This window comes from Oncorhynchus mykiss, chromosome 5 (genome assembly GCF_013265735.2).
Source record: "Oncorhynchus mykiss isolate Arlee chromosome 5, USDA_OmykA_1.1, whole genome shotgun sequence".
NCBI lineage: Eukaryota > Metazoa > Chordata > Actinopteri > Salmoniformes > Salmonidae > Oncorhynchus > Oncorhynchus mykiss.
The window spans coordinates 72552942-72580441 of record NC_048569.1 but is presented as its reverse complement, the minus strand read 5'-3'; the positions used below and the strand labels follow the sequence as shown (position 1 = coordinate 72580441).

The following is a 27500-nucleotide window of genomic DNA, read 5'->3' as shown; positions in this document are numbered from 1 at the left end:
CTCAGTCCTTCCCAGTAGCAGTGTGTGGCTAAAATCACTGGGGAAGAACATGCCATATTACAACCTATGTGTTGTGATTATTGTGCCGATTGCTCTATAACCTGTTAGTTCATATGCCTTGACACCATGATCTATAGGCCTAAAGGCAGAGACTATAAGAAGACACAGTGGCAGAATACATTCAACCACACCTTTGTTTCATCACAAAACCGGAGAGCAACGTCTGTCCACAAAACATATTGCAAGTAACAAACAGTTACATGACCTACAGCGTGGTCAAGCAAGTTCATGTTTTCGACATTTCCGGACTACTAAAGGTACCGCAAGTTTCAAAGAAAAGAGGCGCTGCCTCCACTATTCCAACTTCAACATTTCAACATAATTTCATCACCCATGCTTAGTCTAATACAGTGATAACTAAAAGATACCAAAAAGGATTTAGTTCAATCAACGTGAGCTAAGTATGATGTGGCTGTCCATGGAACTGATTTCTGTGTGTGTGTGTGTGTGTGTGTATGTGTGTGTGTGTGTGTGTGTGTGTGTGTGTGTGTGTGTGTGGTATTATTTAGTTGCCTGATTCCCTCTTTCTGCTTTCCAGGCATTTTGACAATGTTTTCCTCAAGCTCCATTACTCCACTTACAGAGATGGGGAGGGGGGTGGGGTGAGAATCACATCAGTGGGTAGATTTATGCAGGAAGGTCACGGAAATACGGGGACAGAAAGGTCTTAAAGGGGGTTAGGTAGAGAATGGAAGATCTGGAAGAAGGATTAACAATTAGAGGAAGGGGCAAAAGAAAGGAAGAGGAGAAGAAAAGGGGGAAAGGAAGAGGAGAAGAAAAGGGGGAAAGGAACAGGAGAAGAAAAGGGGGAAAGGAAGAGGAGAAGAAAAGGGGGAAAGGAAGAGGAGAAGAAAAGGGGGAAAGGAACAGGAGAAGAAAAGGGGGAAAGGAAGAGGAGAAGAAAAGGGGGAAAGGAAGAGGAGAAGAAAAGGGGGAAAGGAAGGGGAGAAGAAAAGGGGGAAAGGAACAGGAGAAGAAAAGGGGGAAAGGAAGGGGAGAAGAAAAGGGGGAAAGGAACAGGAGAAGAAAAGGGGGAAAGGAAGGGGAGAAGAAAAGGGGGAAAGGAAGGGGAGAAGAAAAGGGGGAAAGGAACAGGAGAAGAAAAGGGGGAAAGGAAGGGGAGAAGAAAAGGGGGAAAGGAAGAGGAGAAGAAAAGGGGGAAAGGAAGGGGAGAAGAAAAGGGGGAAAGGAACAGGAGAAGAAAAGGGGGAAAGGAACAGGAGAAGAAAAGGGGGAAAGGAAGGGGAGAAGAAAAGGGGGAAAGGAAGGGGAGAAGAAAAGGGGGAAAGGAAGAGGAGAAGAAAAGGGGGAAAGGAACAGGAGAAGAAAAGGGGGAAAGGAAGGGGAGAAGAAAAGGGGGAAAGGAAGGGGAGAAGAAAAGGGGGAAAGGAACAGGAGAAGAAAAGGGGGAAAGGAACAGGAGAAGAAAAGGGGGAAAGGAAGAGGAGAAGAAAAGGGGGAAAGGAAGAGGAGAAGAAAAGGGGGAAAGGAAGGGGAGAAGAAAAGGGGGAAAGGAACAGGAGAAGAAAAGGGGGAAAGGAACAGGAGAAGAAAAGGGGGAAAGGAAGAGGAGAAGAAAAGGGGGAAAGGAACAGGAGAAGAAAAGGGGGAAAGGAAGGGGAGAAGAAAAGGGGGAAAGGAAGGGGAGAAGAAAAGGGGGAAAGGAACAGGAGAAGAAAAGGGGGAAAGGAAGGGGAGAAGAAAAGGGGGAAAGGAAGGGGAGAAGAAAAGGGGGAAAGGAACAGGAGAAGAAAAGGGGGAAAGGAACAGGAGAAGAAAAGGGGGAAAGGAAGGGGAAAAGGAACAGGAGAAGAAAAGGGGGAAAGGAACAGGAGAAGAAAAGGGGGAAAGGAAGAGGAGAAGAAAAGGGGGAAAGGAAGAGGAGAAGAAAAGGGGGAAAGGAAGGGGAGAAGAAAAGGGGGAAAGGAACAGGAGAAGAAAAGGGGGAAAGGAACAGGAGAAGAAAAGGGGGAAAGGAACAGGAGAAGAAAAGGGGGAAAGGAAGGGGAGAGGAAGATGGAGAAAGGAAGGGGAAAGGAGGTTGGATTCGAAATAATGGTTAACGGAAGATAATGGTTGAGGGGGGAGAGGATGGAGCGAGAGGAAATGGGGTAGGGACAGAGAGGCGAGCCAAGGGGAGTAAAGGGTGGGAAGAGGGATTAGGGTGGATAAGGGGAAAGAGAGAAAATGGATGAAAAGAGGGAAGGGGGACGTCTAGAGGGCTTGGTTGGAGGGGGAGGGGAGAGAAGGGGGTGCAAAGAAAATGGAGAAGAGTGTAGGGGGTGAGGGGACCAGAAAGGTAGAAGGGGGGAGAAAGGTTGTGAGGGGGTGGTAAAGGGGGATGGAAGAAACAGGGGGGGTTGGGGGACGAAGAGGATGCAGGGGGCTGTTGGGAAACGGGATCTCCTGCCAACTTGCCTGTTTAGCAAACATGATTTGCATTGAACTGATGCGGTGGAGTTCTGTGTCAAAGTAATTAGCATACATTTGCATCAAATGTATCTGCGTCCCAATCTTTTCTGCAATTCTATCTGATGCACAAAATAAATCAACAAACACACTGATGCATACAAACATACTGATACACACGGACAAAAACACACATACACTGACACACACACACATATGGACAGACCCACACACACAGCGCAAACAAACAAAAGATAGCTCATGTAAAATATACTCTGTCCGTAAAATGTATATAGTATGTATAAGCTGGAAATTGAAGCCTAAGTGTTGTTGTTCATTAGTTTACTCTAATTAGGGGAGGGGTGGGAATGTTAGGGGAAAATAATAAAGAAGGTAAATATATTTAAAATATTATATATATTTACAAAAAAAGTAAAGGTATACACAGAGACAACTGAGCTGGTACTGGGATTGGTTCGGGTGAGCGTGCGTGTGCATCTGCGTGTGCATCTGCGTGTGCATCTGCGAGTGTATCTGCGAGTGCATCTGCGAGTGTATCTGCGTGTGCATCTGCGAGTGTATCTGCGAGTGCATCTGCGAGTGTATCTGCGTGTGCATCTGCGTGTGCATCTGCGAGTGTATCTGCGAGTGTATCTGCGTGTGCATCTGCGAGTGCATCTGCGAATGTATCTGCGTGTGCATCTGCGAGTGTATCTGCGAGTGTATCTGCGAGTGTATCTGCGTGTGCATCTGCGAGTGTATCTGCGAGTGTATCTGCGAGTGTATCTGCGTGTGCATCTGCGAGTTTATCTGTGTGTGCATCTGCGAGTGTATCTGCGAGTGTATCTGCGAGTGTATCTGCGAGTGTATCTGCGTGTGCATCTGCGAGTGTATCTGCGAGTGTATCTGCGAGTGTATCTGCGAGTGCATCTGCGAATGTATCTGCGTGTGCATCTGCGAGTGTATCTGCTTGTGCATCTGCGAGTGTATCTGCGTGTGCATCTGCGAGTGTATCTGCGAGTGTATCTGCGAGTGTATCTGCGTGTGCATCTGCGAGTGTATCTGCGTGTGCATCTGCGAGTGTATCTGCGTGTGCATCTGCGAGTGTATCTGCATGTGCATCTGCGAGTGTATCTGCGTGTGCATCTGCGAGTTTATCTGTGTGTGCATCTGCGAGTGTATCTGCGAGTGTATCTGCGAGTGTATCTGCGAGTGTATCTGCGAGTGTATCTGCGTGTGCATCTGCGAGTGTATCTGCGTATGCACCTGCGAGTGTATCTGCGTGTGCATCTGCGAGTGCATCTGCGTGTGCATCTGCGAGTGTATCTGCGTGTGCATCTGCGAGTGTATCTGCGTGTGCATCTGCGAGTGTATCTGCGAGTGTATCTGCGAGTGCATCTGCGAGTGTATCTGCGTGTGTATCTGTGTATGCACCTGCGAGTGTATCTGCGTATGCCCCTGCGAGTGTATCTGCGTGTGCATCTGCGAGTGTATCTGCGTGTGCATCTGCGAGTGTATCTGCGAGTGCATCTGCGAGTGTATTTGCGAATGTATCTGCGTGTGCATCTGCGAGTGTATCTGCGTGTGCATCTGCGAGTGTATCTGCGTGTGCATCTGCGAGTGTGTCTGCGTGTGCATCTGCGAGTGCGTGTGCATCTGCGAGTGCGTGTGCATCTGCGTGTGCATCTGCGAGTGCATCTGCGTGTGCGTGTGCATCTGCGAGTGTATCTGCGTGTGCATCTGTGAGTGTATCTGCGAGTGCATCTGCGAGTGTATCTGCGTGTGCATCTGCGAGTGTATCTGCGAGTGTATCTGCGAGTGCATCTGCGAGTGTATCTGCGTGTGCATCTGCGAGTGCATCTGCGTGTGCATCTGCGAGTGTATCTGCGTGTGCATCTGCGAGTGTATCTGCGAGTGTATCTGCGAGTGCATCTGCGAGTGTATCTGCGTGTGCATCTGCGAGTGTATCTGCGTGTGCATCTGCGAGTGTATCTGCGATTGCATCTGCGTGTGCATCTGCGAGTGTATCTGCGTGTGTATCTGCGAGTGTATCTGCGTGTGCACCTGCGAGTGCGTGTGCATCTGCGAGTGCGTGTGCATCTGCGTGTGCATCTGCGACTGCTTCTGCGAGTGCGTGTGCATCTGCGTGTGCATCTGCGAGTGCATCTGCGTGTGCGTGTGCATCTGCGAGTGTATCTGCGTGTGCATCTGCGAGTGTATCTGCGAGTGCATCTGCGAGTGTATCTGCGAGTGCATCTGCGAGTGTATCTGCGTGTGCATCTGCGAGTGCATCTGCGTGTGCATCTGCGAGTGTATCTGCGTGTGCATCTGCGAGTGTATCTGCGAGTGTATCTGCGTGTGCATCTGCGAGTGCATCTGCGTGTGCATCTGCGTGTGCATCTGCGAGTGTATCTGCGTGTGCATCTGCGAGTGCATCTGCGTGTGCATCTGCGAGTGTATCTGCGTGTGCATCTGCGAGTGTATCTGCGTGTGCATCTGCGTGTGCATCTGCGAGTGTATCTGCGTATGCATCTGCGAGTGTATCTGCGTGTGCATCTGCGAGTGCATCTGCGTGTGCATCTGCAAGTGTATCTGCGAGTGTATCTGCGTGTGCATCTGCGAGTGCGTGTGCATCTGCGAGTGTATCTGCGAGTGTATCTGCGTGTGCATCTGCGAGTGCATCTGCGTGTGCATCTGCAAGTGTATCTGCGAGTACATCTGCGAGTGCATCTGCGAGTGTATCTGCGTGTGCATCTGCGAGTGTATCTGCGTGTGTATCTGCGAGTGTATCTGCGAGTGTATCTGCGTGTGCATCTGCGAGTGTATCTGCGTGTGTATCTGCGAGTGTATCTGCGTGTGCACCTGCGAGTGCGTGTGCATCTGCGAGTGCGTGTGCATCTGCGTGTGCATCTGCGAGTGCATCTGCGAGTGCGTGTGCATCTGCGTGTGCATCTGCGTGTGCATCTGCGAGTGCATCTGCGTGTGCGTGTGTGTGTGTGTGTGTGTGTGTGTGTGTGTGTGTGTACATAGTGGGGCAACAGTAATCTTTGGAGGTCATGTGTGTTTGCAAAGTGAGACTGGGCTTTCCTCATGACACACATTGATACATCACACTGATCACACACACAATATGTGTTAGCCCACAGAGCTATAGCCTAGCATTAGATTAAGGAGCTAACATAGTTCTACAGGTCTTAGGTATGAGTGCTTCACCAATCCCCCTCCACTACACACACACACACACACACACACACACACACACGCACACACACACACACACACACACACACACACACACACACACACACACTTCCAAGGGTAAACTGGTAACTTGGCTCTATAATTCAATGAAATATAAAGAAGAGAAGAAAAAGAAGAGAGAAAGATTCCTCCACTAATCACTTCATCCTCTGATCAATCACAACTACAGAGCTTGAAATAACACACATCCTGCTCCCAGGCACTAACCATTGATCAAACCATTTTGCATGTTAGTGTGTGTGTGTGTGTGTGTGTGTGTGTGTGTGTGTGTGTGTGTGTGTGTGTGTGTGTGTGAGTCTACATGGGCGCACAGGCATCAACCCTCTGGAGCTTTTATTCTGTCTTTACTATGTGATTGTGGGAAAGAGAGATGGTGCAGTGGGGAAGGAATTAAAAGATATCTCTGGACTAAACACTTCTGGTTCTCATTCTTCCTCTCTGATCAGGGATTGATTAACACATAAGATGTCAGTTGAGTGAATCCTCTGACCTGTCAGTCACAATAATCATTCAATGTCTATCTTTGTGGTGCTGGGAATATGGACACTCATTGTCATTGGACAGCTCTCCCTGTTTTCGGATATCTGATTGGTTTTTAAACCTGTGTGAGGGGGTCCCCTCTATTGCCGTTGTGTTACAATAATACAGTTGAAGTCGGAAGTTTAAATACATTTAGGTTGGAGTCATTTAAACTTGTTTTTCAACCACTCCACAAATTTCTTGTTAACAAACTATCGTTTTGGCAAGTCAGTTAGGACATCTACTTTGTGCAGGACACAAGTCATTTTTCCAACAATTATTTACAGACAGATTATTTCACTTATAATTCACTGTATCACAATTCCAGTGGGTCAGAAGTATACATCCACTAAATTGACAGTGCCTTTCAACAGCCTGTAAAATTCCAGAAAATTATGTCATGGCTTTAGAAGCTTTTAATAGGCTAATTGACATAATTTGAGTCAATTGGAGGTGTACCTGTAGATGTATTTCAAGGCATACCTTAAAACTCAGTACCTCTTTGCTTGACATCATGGGAAAATCAAAAGAAATCAGCCAAAGCCTCAGAAAAAAAATTCTAGACCTCCACAAGTCCGGTTCATCCTTAAGCAATTTCCAAAAGTCTGAAGGTACCACGATATTCTGTACAAAACAATAGTAAGCAAGTATAAACACCATGGGACCACGCTGCCATCATACCGCTCAGGAAGGAGACTCGTTCTGTCTCCTAGAGATGAATGTACTTTGGTGCAAAAAGTGCAAATCAATACCAGAACAACAGCAAAGGACCTTGTGAAGATACTGGAGGAAACAGGTTCAAAAGTATATGCACAGTAAAACGAGTCCTATATCGACATAACCTGAAAGGCCACTCAGCAAGGAAGAAGCCACTGCTCCAAAACCACCATAAAAAAGACAGACTACACTTTGCAACTGCACATGGGGATGAAGATTGTACTTTTTGGAGAAATGTCCTCTGGTCTGATGAAACAAAAATAGAACTGTTTGGCCATAATGACCATTGTTATGTTTGGAGGAAAAAGGGTGGGGGCTTGCAAGCCGAAGAACACCATCCCAACCGTGAAGCACTGTGGTGGCAGCATCATGTTGTGGGGATGATTTGCTGCAGGAGGGACTGGTGCACTTCATGAAATAGATGGCATCATGAGGGAGGACAATTATGTGGATATATTGAAGCAACATCTCAAGACATCAGTTAAAGCTGATATGAAGTTAAAGCTGACATGAAGTTAAAGCTTGGTCACAAATGGGTCTTCCAAATGGACAATGACCCCAAGCCTACTTCCAAAGTTGTGGCAAAATGGAGTGGCCATCACAAAGCCCTGACCTCAATCCCATAGAACATTTGTAGGCAGAACTGAAAACGCATATGCGGGCAAGGAGGCCTACAAACCTGTCTCAGTTACACCAAATTCACCCAGCTTATTGTAGGAAGCTTGTGGAAGGCTACCCAAAACTTTTGACCCAAGTTAACCAATTTAAAGGCAATGCTACCAAATACTAATTGAGTGTATGTAAACTTCTGACCCACTGGGAATGTGATGAAAGAAATAAAAGCTGAAATAAATCATTCTCTCTACTATTATTCTGACATTTCACATTCTTAAAATAAAGTGGTGATCCTAACTGACCTAAGACAGGGACTTTTTACTAGGATTAAATGTCAGGAATTGTGAAAAACTGCGTTTAAATGTATATGGCTAAGGTGTATGCAAACTTCTGACTTCAACTGTACATCTGCATTAGCCTAATTAGTCATTCATACAGCTCAACTGCATATTCAAATCACTACGGCAGAGATTCCAGAGAGAGGGAGGAGGAGGAAAACGGGATGAAGAGGGGAGAGCTCACTTGGTTCCCATGAGAACAGTCCCACATGGAGAAAGCTAGATAGAGAGCTTTGGGGAGGGTGAGTTAGGGTGGTTAAATGAACCACATTCACATGATGAGTAATCTTTATTGAGACATTAGAAGACTTGCTTTTGGCTCATTGGGCTAAAATAGTCTTGAGGTAGGCAAATGACCCATGTTTGAATCCCACCCACCGCACATTATAATGTCATAAAGGCAACATTTCTCCTTCAAATGTCCAGATACAAGCAGTCACATCACAAACCCATTAAGGGCTTGTGTGTGTGTGTGTTCCTCTGTCTCAGCAGGAGAGCAGCTCCAGACTTAATCAGGCTGTTAATTAGTGTGCTGTACAATCTATATGTAATGAGTCTGGTCTGTCTGTTACAGTGAAGCAGTAGGCACACACACACATTCACTACTTTCTATGTTCTGCTTTAGAAGGCTTGGAGTTCAGTTTCTAAACCTTTATTCAACAATACTCAACCCAGCGCCGATCAGATCAGGCAGGAGTCAGGACACTTGACAGTCCCCCAGTAACTCACAACCTAAGCTGCACACAACACTACCTACAGCAATATGAAGGTTTTAGGGTAGTGGAGTGGGTAGTGGCCTAGTGGGAGCTGTGTCAGGTATGATCTAGCATGTACTGTATGTTAAAGCACTCACCTGATCCTCCCTCCTCCTGGATCCACGGCACAGCAGTTTGAGAGAGAGAGAGAGAGAGAGAGGAGGGTGAAAAGGGAGAGGGGGTGAAAAGGGAGAGAGAGAATGAGAGGGTGGGGATTAAAAGGGAGAGAGAGGGGTGAAGAGGGAGAGAGAGAGGGAGGTGAAAAGGGAGAAAGAGAGGGGGGTGAAAAGGGAGAAAGAGAGAAAGGGGGGGTTAAAAGGGAGAAAGAGAGAAAGGGGGGGTTAAAAGGGAGAAAGAGCAGGGAGGTGAAAAGGGAGAGAGAGAGAGTGGGGGGGTGAAAGGGGAGAGAGGGGGGGTGAAAAGGGAGAAAGAGAGAGGGGTGTGAAAAGGGAGAAAGAGCAGGGAGGTGAAAAGGGAGAGAGGTGGGGTGAAAAGGGAGAAAGAGAGAACGGGGGTGAAAAGGGAGAGAGAAAGGGAGGTGAAAAGGGAGAGAGGTGGGGTGAAAAGGGAGAAAGAGAGAACGGGGGTGAAAAGGGAGAGAGAAAGGGAGGTGAAAAGGGAGAGAGAGGAGCAGGGAAAAGGGAGAGAGAGAGAGGGGTGAAAAGGGAGAAAGAGAGAACGGGGGTGAAAAGGGAGAGAGAGGGGTGTGAAAAGGGAGAAAGAGAGAGTGGGGGTTAAAAGGGAGAGAGAAAGGGGGGTGAAAAGGGAGAGAGAGAGAGTGGGGGTTAAAAGGGAGAGAGAAAGGGGGGTGAAAAGGGAGAGAGAGAGGGGTGTGAAAAGGGAGAAAGAGAGAGTGGGGGTTAAAAGGAAGAGAAAAAGGGGGGTGAAAAGGGAGAGAGAGGAGCAGGGAAAAGGGAGAGAGAGAGGGGGGTGAAAAGGGAGAAAGAGAGAGTGGGGGTTAAAAGGGAGAGAGAAAGGGGGGTGAAAAGGGAGAAAGAGAGAGTGGGGGTTAAAAGGGAGAGAGAAAGGGGGGTGAAAAGGGAGAGAGAGGAGCGGTGAAAAGGGAGAGAGAGAGGGGGTGAAAGGGAGAAAGAGTGAGAGGGGGGGTTAAAAGAGAGAGAGAGGGGGGTGAAAAGGGAGAGAGAGTGAAGGTGGGTGAAAAGGGAGAAAGAGAGAGGGGGGGTTAAAAGAGAGAGAGGGGGGGTGAAAAGGGAGAGAGAGTGAAGGTGGGTGAAAAGGGAGAAAGAGAGAGGGGGGGTGAAAAGGGAGAGAGAGTGAAGGTGGGTGAAAAGGGAGAAAGAGAGAGGGGGGGTTAAAAGAGAGAGAGGGGGGTGTAAAAGGGGAGAGAGAGGGGGGGTGAAAAGGGAGAGAGATAGAGAGGGGTTAAAAGAGAGAGAGAAGGGGGGTGAAAAGGGAGAGAGAGGAGCAGGGAAAAGGGAGAGAGAGAGGGGGGTGAAAAGGGAGAAAGAGAGAGTGGGGGTTAAAAGGGAGAAAGAGAGAGTGGGGGTTAAAAGGGAGAGAGAAAGGGGGGTGAAAAGGGAGAGAGAGGAGCGGTGAAAAGGGAGAGAGAGGGGGGGTGAAAGGGAGAAAGAGAGAGAGGGGGGTTAAAAGAGAGAGAGAGGGGGGTGAAAAGGGAGAGAGGGGGGGGTGAAAAGGGAGAGAGAGTGAAGGTGGGTGAAAAGGGAGAAAGAGAGAGGGGGGGTTAAAAGAGAGAGAGGGGGGTGTAAAAGGGGAGAGAGAGGGGGGTGAAAAGGGAGCGAGATAGAGAGGGGTTAAAAGAGAGAGAGAAGGGGGGTGAAAAGGGAGAAAGAGAGAAACTACCATTAAACACAGACCGGATGCATAGATTACAGGACACACTCACAAAGACAGACAGACGAATGTCCAGGGTGAGGTCGTGGTTATTGTAGAGAATCCCAATGTTCAGAAAGAAAATGGCTGAACGCCATACTTTAACTGAGCATGTGCCAAGTCATGCCCCTGAGCCATTAAACATACAACAAGGAAGTTTGTCCTTTCACCATGGTGCAGCACAGCCTCTTATCACTTCACCACCAGTCACCCCTGATACTGCTGCTGGCACACACACACACTATTAAATAGCCGTTTAACCTACAATCCATTGTTATTCGTTTTCAAAAGCAGTTGAAAATTCAGCATACTGTTCCTGTCCTATAGCTCCTCCTAAATGACTGAGGCTTGGTGAATTCATACATGATCTCATTTCTCCCTCTCTCCTTATGTCTCTCCCCCTTCCCTTCCTCCACCCCTCTCTCTTCCTCCCTCACTCCTTCCCCTCCCCTGTCTCCAGTAGAAGTCATGGTAGTCCTCATTAGCAGTGATGTCATTTCCTCTAGAAGTACTTCACTTTGTTTTAGACGGTGATGACTTTTATAATAAGGTCACGACGAGACATTCATGGGCATGAGTGTGTGTGTGTGTGTGTGTGTGTGTGTGTGTGTGTGTGTGTGTGTGTGTGTGTGTGTGTGTGTGTGTGTGTGTGTGTGTGTGTGTGTGTGTGTGTGTGTGTGTGTGTTTGGTCGGTGGGGGTTATCGGTTATAAATGACTGAATATTCCCATTGTCATTATCTGAGCGATGGATCAACACCTGGTTTACGGAGAGCTGGGTGTATCTACACCGCATACAAAACAGAGAGAGAAAGAGCACAGATTCTGCACAGATTCTGTCAGACCTGGGCCCTGACAATAAATCTCAGTGAGACAAAAATAATGGTGTTCCAAAAAGGTCCAGTTGCCAAAACCACAAATACAAATTCCATCTAGACACCATTGCCCTAGAGCACACAAAAAACGAACATACCTCGGCCTAAACATCAGCGCCACAGGTAACTTCCACACAACTGTGAACGATCTGAGAGACAAGACAAGAAGGGCCTTCTATGCCATCAAAAGGAACATAAAGTTCAACATACCAATTAGGATCTGGCTAAAAATACTTTAAACAGTTATAGAACCCATTGCCCTTTATGGTTGTGAGGTCTGGGGTCCGCTCACCAACCAAGAATTCACAATTTTGAAAAAATATCCTCTGTGTACAACGTAAAACACCAAATAATGCATGCGAAGCAGAATTAGGTCGATACCCGCTAATTATCAAAATCCAGAAAAGGGCCGTTAAATTCTGCAAGCACCTAAAACCTTCCATAACAAAGCCATCACCTACAGGGAGATGAAGAGTCCCCTAAGCAAGCTGGTCCTGAGGCTCTGTTCACAAACACAAACAGACCCCACAGAGCCCCAGGACAGCAACACAATTAGACCCAAACAAATCATGAGAAAACAAAAATATAATTACTTGACACATTGGAAAGAATTAACAAAAAAACTGAGTAAACTAGAATGCTATTTGGCCCTAAACAGAGAGAACACAGTGACAAAATACCTGACAACTGTGACTGACCAAATTTAAGGAAAGCCTTGACTATGTACAGACGCAGTGAGCATAGCCTTGCTATTGAGAAAGGTCGCCGTAAGCAGACCTGGCTCTCAAGAGAAGACAGGCTATGTGCACACTGCCCACAAAATGAGGTGGAAACCGAGCTGCACTTCCTAACCTCCAGCCAAATGTATGTCCATATTACACACATATTTCCCTCAGATTACACAGATCCACGAAGAATTCGAAGACAAACCCAATTTTGATTAACTCCAATATCTACTGGGTGAAATTCCACAGTGTGCCATCACAGCATCAAGATGTGTGATCTGTTGCCACGAGAAAAGGGCATCCAGTGAAGAACAAACATCGCAAATACAACCCATATTTATGTTTATTTATTTTCCATTTTGTACTTTAACTATTTGCACATAATATGACATTTGAAATGTCTTCATTCTTTTGGAACTTCTGTGAGTGTAATGTTTACTGTTAATTGCTATTGTTTATATCACTTTTGTTTATTATCTACTTCACTTGATTTGGCAATGTTAACATATGTTTCTCATGCTAATAAAGCCCTTAAATTGAATTGAAATTGAATTGAGTGTAACATTCTTCGTCGGGCGAAAGAGAGGAGGACCAAAATGCAGCGTGATGATTATCCATTTTAATAGAATACTTTAACCACGAACCAAAACAATAAAGCGACAAAATGAACGAAGACGAAACAGTCCCGTAACGTGAACACAAACACAGGAACACTGGAAACAGGAACACCCACAAACCAACAGTGAAACCCAGGCTACTTAAGTATGATTCTCAATCAGAGACAACTAACGACACCTGCCTCTGATTGAGAACAATACTAGGCTGAACACAAAAACCAACATAGAAAAACAAACAGACTGCCCATCCCTACTCACGCCCTGACCATACTAAATAAAGACAAAACAAAGGAAATAAAGGTCACAACGCGACATTGAGAGAGAGAGAGAGCGAGAGAGACTAGACAGTGTATAACTTATTGCTGGTCACAAAACCATCTTGGCTCCATAATCAATTGTAATTATCTGTGTTATTGTAATTATCTGTGATTGTCAGTGGGAGTGGAGTCATGGGAAGAGCAGGGGGGTAGACCTATACAGCACAGCCTGGTAGCATCAGGCAACGAACTCAGGGTGTCTGCATAACTCCACACAGCATTAACCCACTATGCTGGGGTGCTAACACAAGTCTTGTAGGGCACACACACACACACATACTCACACACTTAAACAAAAACTGATAATTAAAATCACACATTTTTTCTACTTCAAATACGTCCAAACACCAGTAGATGAACCCGTGAGGTTCACATGTTTAATAAAAGACTGTAGTCTTTTATTTTTGCACCTCTGCAGAAGACAAGGTGTAAATTGAAGTAGCTGTTAGAATCCCAGCTAAGTCTGTCATATTCTCTGTAAAACAGTCAACACATTAAACATCATTAGACTGCTTAAAACATCTTGAAGAAGGGGGCACTATTTTGATGTTTGGATAAAAAACGTTCCCAAATGAAACTGCCTATTTCTCAGGCCCAGAAGCTAGAATATGCATATAATTGGCAATTTAGGATAGAAAACACTCTAAAGTTTCCAAAACTGTCAAAATATTGTCTGTGAGTATAACAGAACTGATATTGCAGGCGAAAAGCTGAGGAAAATGCAACCAGGAAGTGCTGTTTTTCTGAAACTACTCTGTTCCATTGCAAGCCTATCCTCCATTTAAAGGAATATCAACCAGATTCCTTTCCCTATGGCTTCCACAGGGTGTGAGACATAGTGTTAGACATAGTTTCAGGCTTTTATTCAGAAAAATGAGCGAGAATGATCACATCGCGTCAGTGGATAGCCAGATGTCCTTAGATTTGTTAATGCGCGCGCCACTGGAGTGAGATCTTTTCTTTCTCTCTTGTATTAAAAAGTTTACTGTCTAGTTTAAATATTATCGATTATTTACTGTAAAAACAACCTGAGGATTGATTATAAAAAACGTTTGACATGTTTCTACGAACTTTACGGATACTATACTACGAACTTTACGGATACTACTACGAACTTTTTTTTTTTTTTTCTGACACGCCAGGTAGATTAACAACAAGCTAAGATGTGTTTTGGTATATTACACTTGTGATTTTTGTAATTTGAATTTGGCGCTCTGCAATTCTCGTGATGTTGACGAAAATGATCCCGCTAAAGGGATCGGTGCGTCAAGAGGTTTTAAACCTGCGTCAGATACACACCCACAAAAATGACTTCACGCTGCTTGCTTAGCAAGTTCCACTTCCTGTTGATTTAGTGGATAGACTAGTAATAACAATGTAGTTACCCTGCGGAAGAGGAGGACGAAAGACCATATAGCATGTTTAGCAGGGTCAAGTTAATTTCAACTTCATAAATTATGAAAATCAATTGAAATTCAATTCAGAAATTGAGAGATGGTCTTGTAATTTAAAATATATATATATAGGGAATTTTAACAGAATGGACCCCAACCTTAATGTGAACCTAAGCCACCAAATTAAATGATTCTTATCTCTCTAACATGACTTCTTGTTTTGTCATTAGGTTGGCTATAATCCCCCAACTACCCTCAGATCTGCTAGTCCAGACAGATCATTATTTCACCTTTAACCCCCTTCCTCTTCATGGTACTGTAGTTGCCCTGAGCCTGATTTAGTAACCACCACGGCCCTGACCTTTAACCTCAGCTGGGATTGGCTGTGACCCAGTCAGACAGATGGGTTGGCCTGGGGGAGGAGAGAAGTCTGGCCCCTCCACACATACACTACCGTTCAAAAGTTTGGGGTCTGTGGGGGGGTCTGTGTCTTTGTGAGTCTGTGTAAGAGTCTGTGTGTGTGTCCTGTGTTGTTTGAAATTATTAAAATCTTTGTTCTATTCATCATGCTGTTATGCACTCTCCCATCTGTGCACTGGCATCAGCACTCACGTATTACACACACACCCTCTGTGGTTCACCAGTGACAGCAGGTTTGTTTCTCTCTGGTCTTCTCTATGCTACAGAGTTGCTTTTGACCTCTCTGGTTCCCATAACAACACAGTCAACCATCCACTGGCTGGCTGGAGTTTAAAGTGAAACACACACAGGTACCCTGAACACACACACACAGAGAGAGAGAGAGAGAGAGAGATAGAGAGAGACACAGACAGACAGACAGACAGACAGACAGACAGACAGACAGGCAGGCAGGCAGGCAGGAGGCAGGCAGGCAGGAGGCAGGCAGGCAGGCAGGCAGGCAGACAGACAGACAGACAGACAGACAGACAGACAGACAGACAGACAGACATCAAAGAACACAATATGCCTGAATATTAATTAGATTTAAATGCAAGCTTCAGAGTTACTCAACTCTACTATACCACAGAGAGAGAGAGAGAGAAAGGAGAGAGAGAGAGAAAGGGAAAGGAGAGAGAGAGAGAGAGAAAGGAGAGAGAGAGAAAAAGGATAGAGAGAGAAAGAAGAAAGAGAGAGAGAGAGAGAGAGAGAGAGAAAGGAGAGAGGGAGAGAGAAAGGAGAGGGAAAGGAAAGAGAGAAAGAGAAAGAATGACCGTAGCAGCTCTGTCCATTACTCTCCTCTCACTATCAAATGGAAGTGAACTTGAGGAACAGTCTTAATACCATAATAGGTTAATTAGCATGGACTATCTCTGCAGCTGTAGCTCATAGAGAGAATAACACACACACCTATCCCCACCCACCCACACACACCCACCCCCACCCCCCCCCCCTCCCCCCACACACACACACACACACACACACACACACACACACACACACACACACACACACACACACACACACACACACACACACACACACACACACACACACACACACACACACACAGCTTTGCTGCTGCACATGAGAAGAAAATCTATTCAAATCTTCCCTAAACGCAGAATGAGCATCTTCTGATTCTTGGTTAAAAGAGACGATTATAAAGATACATTTTATTATGTCGACATGAGCGAGGCCTGGTTTTCGCGTCTGAGGCTCCTCTCTCATCCTCTGTTGGGTTATAGCCCACATCCTCCTGCGGATGAAATCAATTTGGGAACCCATGTTAGCATTGATGAAACCACGTTAGCATTGATGTCAACATTCACAGGGAACAAACATTATGATTACTAAATCAGACGCAGCACTCACTAACAGTATTCAGATACACTTTTTATGTTCACTAACCCTTTTACGATACATGTGCCACGCTCACAAACTCTATTCAGATGCACACAGCGCTAGCAGGAAAACTGTAGTGTATTCAGTTGTGTTTGAGACAAGGTAAGGCTTTGAAATCAACTTCCTCATACACTGATCCATTTAGCTCAGACCCAGATGTGTTTTCCATTCAAATCAAATGTGATTTGTCACATGTGCCGAATACAACAGGTGTTGTAGACCTTACAGTGAAATGCTTACTTACAAGCCCTTAACCAACAATGCTTTAACAATGCTTTAAAAAAAAGGGTTAAGTAAAAAATAGATAAGACGACAATTGAAAATAAAAACAAATAATTAATCAGCAGCAGTAAAAAAAACAAGCGAGGCTAAATACAGGGGGTACAAGTACAGAGTCAATGTGCGGGGGCACCGGTAAGTCGAGGTAATTGAGGTAATATGTACATGTATGTAGAGTTAAAGTGACTATTCATAGATTACAAACAGAGAGTAGCAACAGTGTAAAAGAGGGGTCTAGGTAGCAATTTTATTAGCTGTTCAGGAGTCTTTTGGCTTGGGGGTAGAAGCTGTTAAGAATCATTTTGGACCTCGACTTGGCGCTCCGGTACCTAATGCCGTGCGATAGCAGAGAGAACAGTCTATGACTAGGTTGGCTGGAGTCTTTGACAATTTTTATGGCCTTCCTCTGACTGGTATAGAGGTCCTGGATGGCAGGAAGCTTGGCCCCAGTGATGTACTGGGCCGTACGCGCTACCCTGTGGTGGTGTCTTGCGGTCGGAGGCCGAGCAGTTGCCATACCAGGCAGTGATGCAACCATGCTCTCGATTGTGCAGCTGTAGAACCTTTTGAGGATCTGAGAACCCATGCCAAATATTTTCAGTCTCCTGAGGGGGAATAGGCTTTGTTGTGCCCTCTTCATGACTGTCGTAGTGTGTTTGGACCATGATAGTTTGTTGGTGATGTGAATACCAAGGAACAGGAACTCAACCTGTTCCACTGCAGCCCTGTCGATGACAATGTTGGTGTGCTCGGTCCTCCTTTTCCTGTAGTCCACAATCATCTCCTTTGTCTTGATCACGTTGAGGGAGAGGTTGTTGTTCTGGCACCACATGGCCAGGTCTCTGACCTCCTCCCTATATGCTGTTTCATCATTGTTGGTGATCTGGCCTACCACTGTTGTGTCATCAGCAAATTTGATGATGGTGTTGGAGTCGTGCCTGGCCATGCAGTCATGAGTGAACAGGGAGCACAGAAGGGGACTGAGCACACACCCCTGAGGGGCCCCGTGTTGAGGATCAGCAAGGCGGATGTGTTGTTTCCTACCCTTACAACCTGGTGGAGGCCCATCAGGAAGTCCAGGATCCAAATGCAGAGGGAGGTGTTTAGTTCCAGGATCTTTAGCTTAGTGATGAGCTTTGAGGGTACTATAGTGTTGAGCGCTGAGCTGTAGACGATGAATAGCATTCTCACATAGGTGTTCCTTTTGTCAAAGCATCCTTCACTCATGCTGCCAAACATACCCTCGTGAAACTGACCATCCTACCGATCCTCGACTTCGGCGATGTCATTTACAAAATAGTTTACAGCCAATGGGATATTTGCGAATGAGTTCAATGACCATTGTCCCATTTCCTGCATACGAGATGTTAAGCTACACATTATTACAAAGATAATTTTTAAAGAGGAACTGTTGGGGTTGAGTGACTGGTGGGTTGTGTCAACTATCACTAACTCAGAACCTTCATTATTTTATTTTCCTGTTTAACTCTGTTGCAGATAAACATGTGCCATACAAAATGCTAAGGGTGAAAGACTTCATCCTTGATTCACGCATAAATTGTCTTAGAAATTACAGGTAAGAAATGTAGCTCGAGCTAAGGCTAGACAGACTGATTCTACATCTGATTGGCGGTCCTTCAGACATTTGAGAAATTGATGTCTATCTCTGGTTCGAAAAATCAACATATTTCTTGAATTGTGCCTCTGGTCCCAGACAACATTTACATTTGTGGTGCTTTAAATAACCATTTAGCTTCAGCTGGCCACCTGTTTGAAAGAATAGTCTCTGAAAATTCATCTCATCTCTAGTCAACAGATTGTAGAGAGACAGACTCACGTACTTCATTTTCATTTGAACCATTTGCTGTCTATGACGTATTAAGTGCTTTGCTAAAGGTTGATGTTCAAAATTCCATAGGGGCTGATTCACTTGATCCCTTCTTTCTGCAGCTCTCTGCCCCGCTTATTGCCGAACCATTTACCTATATTTTATACTTCCATTTTGTTTCTGGTGTTATCCCTACAATCTAGAAAGCGGTACATGTCCTCCCCCTACATAAAGGAGGAGATCCTTCTGACTTAGATAACTACCGTCCAATCTCCAAATGATCTTTCCTTTCCTAAGTTTTAGAAACCTTGGCCAACTGTCACCTAAGAACTTTTTTAACTTCTTATGGCTTGGGGGCAGTATTTCAACGTCTGGATGAGAAGTGCCCAAAGTAAACTGCATGTTACTCAGGCCCAGAAGCTAGAATATGCATATAATTGATAGATTTTGATAGAACACACTCTAAAGTTTCCAAAACTGTTAAAAATAATGTCGGTGAGTATAACAGAACTGATATGGCAGACGAAAACCTGAGGAAAATCCTGGGATTGGGATTTCAATCGGACAATACTGTTTTCATTAGAAAGGAAAGGGAATGGAGCTCGCGCTAACGGCCATATGCGATAAACAACTAATGGCTTTCAGCTGAGCCACTTACTCTGAGTGGTCTTATTCGCTCCCCTTTCACAATAGAAGCCTGAAACAACTTTCTAAAGACTGTTGACATCTACTGGAAGCCTTAGGAAGTGCAATCTGGCCACATTTACACTGGATATTGGATAGGCATTCACTTGAAAAACTACAAACCTCAGATTTCCCACTTCCTGGTTGGATTTTCCTCAGGTTTTTAACTGCCATATGAGTTCTGTTTTGCTCACAGACATTATTATTATATTTTGTAAGCTTGAGAGTGTTTTCTATCCAGATCGAAAAATTATATGCATATTCTAGCTTCTGGGCCTGAGTAACAGGCAGTTTACTCCGGGCACATTATTCATCCAAGCTACTCAATGCTGCCCCCCATTCCCAAATAAGTTAAGTGGGCTATTGATTATCTCCGGTACTACCTACTACCTACTCAGACAATACTGTTATGTATGCTATTGCCCCAAATGTAGACCAGGCATTGTTAGAGCTGCAATTGGACTTTTTTGCCTTACGAAAAGCCCTGGTTGGTTTAAAACATGCACTTAATGTGGACGAAGACCAAATATATATGTTGTTCTGTAATTTTCACGAAACAATTTCAGATGGACTACACATTTATTAATTGAATGATTCTCCCATTGATCAAGTTTACACCTATAAATATCTGGGATTTTGGATTGACAAGGATTTAACATTTCAAAAACATACTGATAAGCTAGTTAAAGGATTAAAAAAACAAATATTTAAAGTGGGCTTCTTTTTTTAGAAAAATATCTTGCCTCTCCCTAAACAGCAGGAAGCTGGGGCGGGATTCTGTCATTATCTCTCATCAGACCTGCTCTCTTTCTCTCTCTCTCTCTCTCACACACACACACACACACACACACACACACGCACGCACGCACGCACACACACACACATCAACACACACACACACACACACACACACACACACACACACACACACACACACACACACACACACACACACACACACACACACACACACACACACACACGTATGTTAAAAGTTAAAGAGTGTGAAATCACCATGGCAGTATGCTAATTCTCAGCAGCCCCCCACAATGGAACTGTCAGTCTGGAAATAGAGTTTCAATGAAACGGAGAAAGTATGACTATGGTGTGTTCTCTCTCTATCTCTCTCACCCCCTTCCCTCCCTCCCTCCGCCCGTCTCTCTGTGGGTTGGTGCCTGCTCATCTGGATGTGTGTTCATTCTTCTGAATCTGATGGAAAATGTTTAGATCAATAACAACAGATGTTTGAAGGCAGACTATGCATCCCATCAAAGAGAGTGCCTCTGACAGAACCAACACAGAGGTTATGAAGCCCTTTCCTGCAGTCAAATAGTCTTATCATCATTTCATAATTAACACACTTTTCTTTTTTATGCTGGAAAATCAGGTTTCTATGTTAAACAACGGCAGGTGGTTAGAGCGTTGGGCCAGTAACTGAAACGTTGCTTGATTGAATCCCCGAGCTGACAAGATACAAATCTGTCGTTCTGCCCCTGAACAAAGTACTGTTCCCTGGTAGGCCGTCATTGTAAATAAGAATTTGTTCTTAACTGACTCGCCTAGTTAAATAAAGGTTATATTTAAAAAAATATATATATATATTTCAGTCTTCTGTGATGTATATAAAGAGTAATATTGGGATGCAAACTCAAAACTGAATACATTTCAACTATATATCTGACATGGTACAGGTGTCGTCTTTTTTTAAGCCCATAACCATGTGTGTGAGGTGTAGACTTTTGTTTCAAAGTAGATTTGTTTAAGACTACCAAGAAACACTTTGTGCAACCATGATTTAGCACACTGTATTAAAGGGTTTTAAACAGAAATGTCTCAAGATGACACGAAATGTCAAATAGGAAGAGGGAGTTGGAGCAGAGGTTGAGATGGAACATAATGTGAAGTCACACCTATTATCTTACCTTCCATTGATAAGACAAACACAGAATCCCTACGGCACCCTGCGATCCACAACAATTAAACCTGCCACACACTTGTGTCACCTTCTGTTGTTATCTGTCAGACACAAATAACACACACACAGACTCCCTTAGGTTTTCTCCTTATAATTCCAGCCAATAGCTATACTTCAGGGCTGATGACACAGGTACTGTACATTCTGCATCCAAAGAGTCCCCAACTATCTAAATGTGTGTGTGTGTGTGTGTGTGTGTGTGTGTGTGTGTGTGTGTGTGTGTGTGCTTGCGTGCTTGCGTGCGTGCGCGCGTGTGTGTGTGTTCCTAGCCTCCTATATGTTTGTACGACCTGTGTTTTTTGCCATGATCTTTAACTCAGCTGATTAATGTAAATATGCACAGATATTCACTGCAGTGGGCACACACACACACACACACATTTAGATAGTGGGGGACTCTTTGGATACAGAATGTACAGTACCTATGTCATCAGTCCTGAAGTATAGCTATTGTTTTTGCAGTTAGTGGTGAGGAAGAAGAGCTGTAGCGTGTTTATACATATTGTCATACTATCCCTAGGAAAAAGAGAGAGAGTTGGATTATTATACACAATACATTGCAAAAACAACAACTAAATGACTGCTTGAACACCAAAAGCTCTGACATACACAGAGAGCAGTGTTCTGGATATAGATGTGGTTTTAGGCCACTCTGGTCCGTTACTATGTCCTGAGTTTCCACTGTGAGAGCTGCTGACCTCACTAAGGTCAGGGGTGAGGGGTCAACCCCAGCCCTGCAGTAGGAATGAAACAACTCAGATGGAAGTTATGATTTGGAAGTTGTAAAGAAAAAAGTTCTGTTCAGCAGTGGGAAGGAAGTGCAACACCCAGCACCAACAGCCTAGCCTACATCAGCTGGTGAGCAGAGGGGGAACAAGCGATGAGTGTGGGCAGACAGGCTCCACCTCCGACTATAAACATTGTGCAGGCAAGTCTCTTTTCCTGTTGCTAACCAGTCACCACTAGCCTACTAGTTAGCTACCCCTTGCCTGGTTAAGAAGCACCAGCTGTTTTACGAAATTAAAAACAATAGCAGCATTAAGTTTAATAGTAAAACCACAGTCTAGATAGGTTTTTCTCTCCCTTGATTATAGAAACGTTTTTGAATATGTAGTCTTGCTCAACCCTCCCACTTTCCCCATTGCATTTCATAGCCAGGTTGTGTAGCCAGCGTACTACCCAATTCTCCCTCTTTTTGTCAGAGGATTCTAGCCATTCCCGGGCATAGAGGGCCGCATTTTACATTCATAAAGCATATCGCAGGCCATTCTAGCCTACTTGCAGACCAGACCGTGAACCACTTGTTTAGGCTGCACATTGTTCAGTCATGTTATCTCATTAGCTAGCTATAGCTAACAACCTGGGGCACGTTCAACAGGACGCAACGTTTTGGAACATTCACAACAATGGCAATGACTCGACCGAGTAATGGAGGTGCAACCCATACTACTTTGCCAATACTTGCAGCATCATCTCTCCCTGTCTCTCTCTCTCTCTTGTGTGTCTGTAATGTGCAGTATCTATGTAGGCTTAATTAGGAATTTACATGGCCAGATAAATATTTCTTATAAGTTTTCTGCTGTTGGTAGGACAAGGCTATGTATGTTTGTACACATGGTACGTTTTTACAAATGTGATGTGACTAAAATGTATGTAAAATAAAAAGGGTATTTAGTTGACTGAAATGGCCCACTGTTTTACTGATTTTGACAATAACTACAATTAATCATTATTCAAATTACAAAAAATGTGGCTTAATTATATTTTTGTCTAAATGAATAAGACTAGACTAAATCTGAAAAAAAGAGTTCCAAAATGAACACTGCTTTATACGCACGCACGCACGCACGCACGCACGCACGCACGCACACACACACACACACACACACACACACACACACACACACACACACACACATTTGAAACCGTGAAAACACCACGGTTCTTCATGATGCAGTCTGTCTGTCTGAACAATCACGGCTACAGTTTGGAGAGTGGGAGAGAGGGAAGGAGGGAGGGAGGTAGGGAGGGAGGGAAGGAGGGAGGGAAGTAGGGAGGGAGGGAAGGAAAGAAGAGAGTTAGATGGACTGGAGGAGGGGAGAGGGAAAATAAAGAGAAACAAACAGAGAGCAACAGAGACAGAGACAGACTTGAACAGGTTGGCCTACTCTTCCCTGTCTGAGGAGAGTGTGGATGACTCAGCTCACTCTTTAGTTTGTCCTTCTTCCCTCATTCCTTCCATCTCTCCCCACCTGCTTTCAAAATATCATACTTTCTCTCTCTCTTCATACCTTCTTCCTTCCCTCTCTCCCCACCTGCTTCCATAATATCATAACCTCTCTCTCTCTCTCTCTCTCTCTCTCTCTCTCACTCTCACTCTTACTCTCTGATGGCCAGTCCCCTAAGGACTATCTCTCTCTGGGGAAAGTGTGGTTCAGCTTGTTCCAGTCTAATTGGAGGGAGGATCTGTCCCTCAGAGACCCAGCCCCAGAGCACATCAGCTGGGCATGGACACCAGAGACCCTCTGGGAGGATAAATGTTTTTTGCTGTTTTCCACCTACTAAACAATCCTGTCTGGTGTGTATTCATTCTTCAGCTGTTTTTAAATGGCTGAGAACAGTCAACATCATCATTAGGAGATGTTATGTCTCCAGAGTCAGAAACAACATTGGTAATAATGCATGTGTTATGGTTGTTTGGGTTGAACTGAGACAGAGAGGTAGAGTGTTGAACTGAGAAACACAGTCATCCATTTTGGAAGATCTCTTTGTTTTTCAAACAACTGGCACAACTTCATTTGTTTCATCCTCAGCTGTCTCACATGCCCTCTCTTCGCACACAAAAACGCACACACATTCTCCCGCTCTCTTAAAAATATATATTTTTTAACCTTTAGTTAACCAGGTAGGCTAGTTCTCTGTATACAGAGAAGAGATTCGGCCCGAGAATTGAACCCTGTGGCACCCCCATAGAGACTGCCAGAAGTCCGGACAACAGGCCCTCCAATTTAACATACTGAACTCTATCGGATAAGTAGTTGGTGAACCAAGCGAGGAAATCATTTGAGAAACAAAGGCTGTTGAGTAAGAATAAGAATGTTGTGATTGACAGAGTCGAAAGCCTTAGCCAGGTCGATGAATACGGCTTCACAGTAATGTCTCTTATCGATGGCGGTTATGACATCGTTTAGGACCTTGAGCGTGGCTGATGTGCACCCATGGCCAGCTCTGAAACCAGATTGCATAGCGGAGAAGGTACGGTGAGATTCGAAATGGTCAGTAATCTGTTTTGGATTTCAAAGACCTTAGAAAGGCAGTGTAGAATAGATTTTGGTCTGTAGCAGTTTGGGTCTAGAATGTCTCCCCTTTTGAAGAGGGGGATGACCGCGGCAGCTTTCCAATCTATGGAAATCTCAGACGATACGAAAGTGAGGTTGAACAGGCTAGTAATAGGGGTTGCAATAATTTCAGCAGATAATTTTAGAAAGAGAGGGTCCAGATTGTCTAGCCCGGCTGATTTGTAGGGTCCACATTTTGCAGCTCTTTCAGAACATCATCTATCTGGATTTGGGTGAAGGAGAAGTGGGGGAGGTTTGGGCGAGTTGCTGTGGGGAGCGCAGGGCTGTTGAACGGGGTAGGGGTAACCAGGTGGAAAGCATGGCCAGCCGTAGAAAAATGCTTATTGAAATTCTCAATTATAGTGGATTTATCGATGATGAGTGTTTCCTAGCTTCAGTGCAGTGGGCAGCTGGGAGGAGGTGCTCTTATTCTCCATGGACTTTACAGTGTCCCAGAACTTTTTTGAGTTTGTACTACAGGATGCAAATTTCTGTTTGAAAAAGCTAGCCTTAGCTTTCCTAACTGCCTGTGTATATTGGTTCCTAACTTCCCTGAAAAGTTGCATATTGCGGGGGCTATTCGATGCTAATGCAGAACGCCACAGGTTGTTTTTGTGCTGGTCAAGGGCAGACAGGTCTGGAGTAAACCAAGGGCTATAACTGATCCTAGTTCAATGGAGCATGCTTGTTTATTAAGATGGTGAGGAAGGCACTTTTAAAGAATAACCAGGTATCCTCTATTGACTGGATGAGGTCAATATCATTCCAGGATACTAGGTTGATTAGAAAGGTCTGCTCGCTGAAGTGTTTAAGGGAGCGTTTGACAGTGATGAGGGGTGGTCGTTTGACCGCAGACCCATTACGGATGCAGGCAATGAGGCAGTGATCGCTGAGATCTTGGTTGAAAACAGCAGAGGTGTATTTGGAGGGCAAGTTAGTTAGGATGATATCTATGAGGGTGCCCGTGTTTAAGGATTTGAGGTTGTACCTGGTACGTTCATTGATAATTTGTGTGAGATTGAGGGCATCAAGACTAGATTGTAGGATGGCCGGGGTGTTAAGCATGTCCCAGTTTAGGTCACCAGCACGAGCTCAGAAGATAGATGGGGGTTGATCAATTCACATATGGTGTCCAGGGCACAGCTGGGGGCAGAGGGTGGTCTATAGCAAGAGGCAACGGTGAGAGACTTGTTTCTGGAAAGGTGCATTTTTAGAAGTAGAAGCTCAATTTGTTTTGGTACAGACCTGGATAGTAAGACAGAACTCTGCAGGGAATCTCTGCTGTAGATTGAAACACCGCCCCCTTTGGCAGTTCTATCTTGGCGGAAAATGGAGTGGAAATTTCAGGGTGTTTGGTGGTTTTCCTAAGCCAGGATTCAGACATGACTAAGACATCCGGGTTGGCAGAATGTGCTAAAGCAGTGAATAAAGCAAACTTAGGGAGTAGGCTTCTAATGTTAACATGCATGAAACAAGGCTTTTACGGTTACAAAAGTCAACAAATGAGAGCACCTGGGGAGTAGGAGTGGAGCTAGGCACTGCAGGTCCTCGATTAACCTCTACATCACCAGAGGAACAGAGGAGGAGTAGGATAAGGGTACAGTTAAAGGCTATAAGAACAGGCGTCTAGCATGTTCGGAACAGAGAGTAGAAGGGACAGGTTTCTGGGCACAACAGCATAGATTCAAGGCATAGTGTACAGACAAAGGTATGGTAGGAAGAGACTGCATTGGAGGTAAACCTAGGCATTGAGTAACGATGAGAGAGATATAGTCTCTAGAGATGTTTAAACCAGGTGAAGTCATCACATATGCGGGTGGTGGAACAACATGGCATATTGAGCAGGGCTAGAGGCTCTACAGTGAAATAAGACAGTAATCACTAACCAGGACAGTAATGGACAAAGCATATTGATTTTAGGGAGAGGCATGCATAGCCAAGTGATCTTATGGGTCCAGTGAGTGGTTGGGCTGGCTGGGGACACGGCGATTCAGACAGTTAGCAGGCCGGGGCTACCAAGCTAGCATAAGGGCCTTAGATCCTGACTAGAACCAAAAAATTTGATCATATTACTCCAGTGCTAGCCTCTCTACACTGGCTTCCTGTCAAAGCAAGGGCTGATTTCAAGGTTTTACTGCTAACCTACAAAGCATTACATGGGCTTGCTCCTACCTATCTCTCTGATTTGGTCCTGCCGTACATACCTACACGTACGCTACGGTCACAAGACGCAGGCCTCCTAATTGTCCCTAGAATTTCCAAGCAAACAGCTGGAGGCAGGGCTTTCTCCTATAGAGCTCCATTTTTATGGAGCGGTCTGCCTACCCATGTCAGAGACGCAAACTCGGTCTCAACCTTTAAGTCTTTACTGAAGACTCATCTCTTCAGTGGGTCATATGATTGAGTGTAGTCTGGCCCAGGAGTGGGAGGGTGAACGGAAAGGCTCTGGAGCAACGAACCGCCCTTGCTGTCTCTGCCTGGCCGGTTCCCCTCTTTCCACTGGGATTCTCTGCCTCTAACCCTATTACAGGGGCTGAGTCACTGGCTTACTGGGGCTCTCTCATGCCGTCCCTGGAGGGGGTGCGTCACCTGAGTGGGTTGATTCACTGATGTGGTCATCCTGTCTGGGTTGGCGCCCCCCCCCCCCCCCCCCCCCCCCCCCTTGGGTTGTGCCGTGGCGGAGGTCTTGTGGGCTATACTCAGCCTTGTCTCAGGATGGTAAGTTGGTGGTTGAAGATATCCCTCTAGTGGTGTGGGGGCTGTGCTTTGGCAAAGTGGGTGGGGTTATATCCTTCCTGTTTGGCCCTGTCCGGGGGTGTCCTCGGATGGGGCCACAGTGTCTCCTGACCCCTCCTGTCTCAGCCTCCAGTATTTATGCTGCAGTAGTTTATGTGTCGGGGGGCTAGGGTCAGTTTGTTATATCTGGAGTACTTCTCCTGTCCTATTCGGTGTCCTGTGTGATTCTAACTGTGCGTTCTCTAATTCTCTCCTTCTCTCTTTCTTTCTCTCTCTCGGAGGACCTGAGCCCTAGGACCATGCCCCAGGACTACCTGACATGATGACTCCTTGCTGTCCCCAGTCC

General features: G+C 45.2%; 1 protein-coding gene across 1 annotated transcript in view; it reads right to left on the bottom strand.

The window, feature by feature from the left end:
• The window catches only part of LOC110524511 (disabled homolog 1), a 357464-nt gene that overhangs the window by 250139 nt on the left and 79825 nt on the right, over positions 1–27500 (bottom strand). Inside the window, exon 2 of the mRNA XM_036978314.1 lies at positions 8773–8788. The gene's annotated coding sequence lies outside the window, so the exon portion shown is untranslated. The remainder of the gene's footprint in view (positions 1–8772; positions 8789–27500) is intronic.